At 44.8% G+C, this 4661-nt stretch overlaps 1 pseudogene across 1 annotated transcript; it reads right to left on the reverse strand.

The window, feature by feature from the left end:
* Nucleotides 1-3316: 3316 nt before the first annotated feature.
* On the reverse strand, nt 3317-3691 carry LOC310786276 (histone H2B pseudogene; annotated as a pseudogene). The gene has a single exon. The product of its transcript is annotated as a histone H2B pseudogene (transcript).
* Nucleotides 3692-4661: the final 970 nt, after the last annotated feature.

A 4661-nucleotide genomic window follows, 5' to 3' on the forward strand; every position in this document is an offset into this window, starting at 1 on the left:
CAGGGACCCGCTCCGCAGGTATGTGGCAAAAATCTTTACATTTTTCAATATTTTCCTATTTCAATGTATGAACACCACCAACTGTTTTTTTGTTTTTTCATTAAAGGCTGATGGAGGAGTTGGAGAAACGCAAGCTTTATGTTAGCAATGTACCAGCGTCAAGAGCAACAGATGGGCCAACCAGCTCACAGGCCGCTGAAACTCAGACTGACCAAGAGGCGGGACTTAAGGCCCAATTATACCCCATTTTCATCCGTAAATAAGGGCGTCCGTTTCAAACGGTGTAATCGTCACTGCCCACATAATTCCATGCGTCTTTTCATGTTGGTATCATGTTAAGCAATACATCCACCAGTGGGCAGTAGAGAGTCAAATGCATGAGTGTGTGTGTGGTTTTCCTCCGTTTCATGCGTATCCGTAAGCTTTCAGATGACGGACAGAAAACGGACGAAATGAACGCAGAGTACGGACAGAAGGCTCTGTCCGTCTCCGTCTTTAACGTTGAGTATAATTGGGCCTTTATACACAGCATGAGGACCGCGTAGACTCAACACACACAGGCTCTCTCTCTGTCCTGTTGAAATGTGGCGACACTTGTGTTTTCTCTTCCACATTTTAGGGATAAAAGACACCGATCGGAGCAGTTTTGAAGTCTAAATCTTATTCGAGATGTTAGATAACTTGTTTCCTTCCGAAATAGAGTCGTTTTTAGCAACGAGGAGACTTTATTTTTATTCAGGGGAGCTTCAAACCTCTCCATTACCCGGTCACAGTATTCTACTCGCAGTGGGATTTCCTCACATTTCGACTCATAAAATGGTTGAATATGCTTTACATTCCAAACAACACTAGTTTTACAGTAAGCAGAGATGTCTGACGAGGGAATACAAGTCAAAGTACTGTAATGCTGCTATTAGTTTTGTTTTAATCGTCAGATTTGTGGTGCCGGTAAACACACTCAGGCAGGCGGTGACTTAGGTGGGAGAGATCCTGAGGCATTAACTTTGTGACTCAGGTGAATGATGCAGTCATGATCAATGGAACTGAAAATATGTTTTTGATGTTTGATGTTGATGTAGGCCAAACATGTATTTTCTCCATTCGAGATATGTAATATATGATTGTCAAATAAACTTATACCGTGCTATCCAACTTGCTGTGTTTGAGTCCACTAGAGTCTAGACTGAAATAGCCTATCATTTTGCATTTGACGTTTTCATACTAGCACTGTGGTAGTATAATATTTCCATGAGTAGGCCTACTCTTTACAGCCAGGCTGTGCTGGTCTTTGAATAACAGGCCTTATTTTCCACCTTCTATTGTTGTGTTTAGTTCTGTAATAATGTGATGATACTGCTCACTGTCCCTGTGAGGAATTAAATTAATTATTAATTAAAAGCAACCCATTGCATCACACACCTATTCAACTACACTGAACACAACCCCCATAATACAGAGAAATTACTTTCACATTGCTCCATAGCCTCCGACAGTAGCCTACTATTACGAGTCAAGAATGCACAACTTCAACATGCATGTTCCAGCTGAATGCTGTTGTATTTCTCTGTCATGTATATCATCGGCCCATGGTCCCTCACTGCCCATTCCACCACTAAAAACTATCCCAGCCCGGGTTGTATTGGGGTCGAGTCGTGCTACTTTTCGTACCTGCCTCGTCGTGGTTCTATTCTGTGAACCCGGGTTCATACGGTGACGTGAAAACATTGTTGACGACTGATTGGTCAGGCAGAATCGTGTTTACTCTGTCTACTGACTGTCAATGCAATGCTGGCGGCTGCATACCAATTTAGTGGGCTTACCTTCTCTTCTGTTATGTATATTTCCATCAGTCTTTTGTGTTGCTGCCTTCGCCTCCGGTGAAATAAAATCGTGGCGGGTGTTCAATTGTCTGAGAGAAAAAAGTCCGCTGCTCAGGGATCTCTGTAGCTGAGTGGAGGCTGCAGCGGGTGTTTGGTGAAGCCGCGGTCTTGCCTGGTGAGAGGCCGCGGGGTACAGGCTTCACTCTGTTGCGCCTCTCCCGTCCCCGCACAGCGCAGCGCATGCCTGTGAGTTTGACTAACTACAAAGTGATATCCATTCTCCTGGCCGATTGTCACATTTGCCCATGTACACTGTAGGTCATTTAGAGGCACCAGTATTTCATAAACAGTTTAAAAGTTCTGTGGATGGATTTAATTGTAACTTTATGTTATAGCCTACTTCGGCTATAGATGGTTTTAACTTGACAACAAAAACATTCTAAATTGAACCCCCGCTCACTTCCTGTTGCAGTGTTTGCTATGGACATAAAAGAAAAAAAAACATTCAAGTGCAGGACTGACCATTCCGTGAAAACCGTCTATACAGCTGAGCAGCGAAATCAAAAGTAACGATGTTCGAGTGAATATTTCTGCAGTTTGCCGAATGCTGAGAAAAAGGAAGTGCTGTGGGGTTGCGCTCTGGTGAAAACCGTCTATAAGCGAAGGACAGATATGCGGTCGCTATGATGACCAGCTGTGGGCGGGGGTGGGTCGGGGCAGATGATCCGCGGTGGCAGCAAAACGTCCATCGGGCCGAAACGATTAGAGCCGAGTGGTGACGAGCTGTGCAGGGCAGTAAAATGTGGTGGAAATGAGCCATAAGTGCGCCTGACTGCTATGACATCATGACTTTAGATCTGTTATGAATCAGTGGGGTCTTTTGTAATATTCGGGCTAAAAGGCCGAAGCTCAGACCATGTACGTGTCTTGTTTATTTACAAAATTCACAAGAGTGACCTTATGAATATTATCAGATGTGTCTAGTACGGGAAAAAAAAGGCTAGATGTGTCCAGTATGGTTCACACAGTAGATGCCTCACATACTGGGTAGGGGAGAAGATGGACGCATCATGGGAAATGGAGTTTCCAATCAACATAGTTATTGTAGACTGATTCACTGCAACTGGTGGATAAGGGTTTCCAGCAGCAAAACATGTCATAGGAGCGGATTGCTCTGGTGTGCAGGTAAGGTTAGGCATTAAAACAAATAGCAACAACTCACTTTAAGTCAGTAGATAGACATGTGGCTTTATTTTGGTTGATGACCCAGTATTTGGAAGGAACACCATGAGCCATGTCGTGCCATTATGAAAGGCTTTTACATGGCGGTCAGTGTGACACTATCACATATTTAGTCCAACGGCAACGCTACAAGGTCCATGTAAAAAGCATTAATAATCTGTTGGTTACAGAGAAGGTGAACAATGATTAAGCTCTTTGTGGAAGTAGTGTGTGGCCCTTAAAAGGACCTTTGGGTGGATGTATCTACAAGCGGTTTACTTGGAGCTGGTGTACTTGGTGACGGCCTTGGTGCCCTCGGACACGGCGTGCTTGGCCAGCTCACCGGGCAGCAGCAGACGCACGGCGGTCTGGATCTCCCTGGAGGTGATGGTGCGACGCTTGTTGTAGTGAGCCAGGCGAGACGCCTCACCGGCGATGCGCTCAAAGATGTCGTTGACAAAGGAGTTCATGATGCCCATGGCCTTGGAGGAGATGCCGGTGTCGGGATGGACCTGCTTCAGCACCTTGTACACGTAGATGGCGTAGCTCTCCTTCCTGCTCTTTCTGCGCTTCTTGCCGCCCTTGGCAGCGGTCTTGGTGACGGCTTTCTTGGAGCCCTTCTTGGGGGCGGGCTTCGCGGCTTCAGGCATGCTGACGACTTCTCGGTAGCAGAGAATGAAGTCCGTTTAACAGAAGCACCCTATTTATAGGCAGCTGATGCAAATAACACTATGCGGTTCCCCGCCTGTGACTGGTTGACTTTCGGCGCGTGCCTGTCGACTCGGCTGCACGAGCGGCTGCCCGTGTGTATTCTGATTGGTTGAGCTCCAGATTTGTATTTTCACTTCCCGCGCGCGGACTCTGACAATTGTTCCAATATCCTTCATTATTCTCTTCAGAAACTGAATGAAGTGCATTTCGTAAACTAATACAAGTCTGTTGTGGACCTTTGCTCCATTATATATTTTCCGCTGTCTGAACATCTTCATTTCGAGAGAAAGGACTCAGAGGGGTTTACAAAAAAAAATACAAAAACAGAACAAAACTCAAAATACAGTAGGCTACTATGACGAGGCTATGTGTTGTTATTAAAAAATGTGTGATATGGTTTTCCTAAGCTGAAGCATGGTCCCATTTAGACCTTTTGAAACAGAACAATAGCTATCACAAGATAAGTAGTCTTAACACCATGATGCTGTCATCGATGTAGCCTACTTTATGGACAGATCTAATAATAGTGAAGTAACCATATAGGCTATATAGATCTAGCCCTGGTCTAATGATAATAATAATCTCACATGTTCCCACTTAACATGTAATGCATTCCCTCTGCTACTTTTGGAAAACAATTAAGAAAAAAGAAGGGGCTATCAGAAGGGGGTGTATTTGCCCCTTTCGGAACTGCTAACATAGCTCACGCTACTACGCAGTCCCTTATTAGTACACCGCCGATGTAGCCTAAGCAGGTCGCTCCGTCTGCAAAATTGTTCTAACTACTCGATAAAGTTTCGCAAATGAAATTTCAAATGTACTTACCCGCAGAAAAGGGTTGTGTGAACCTGCGCGGATGATGTAGAAACACTAGCGCCACTAATAAACATGTTTAATCCCTCACTGAAC

This window comes from Poromitra crassiceps (genome assembly GCF_964638095.1).
Source record: "Poromitra crassiceps genome assembly, chromosome: 12".
Classification (NCBI taxonomy): Eukaryota; Metazoa; Chordata; class Actinopteri; order Beryciformes; family Melamphaidae; genus Poromitra; species Poromitra crassiceps.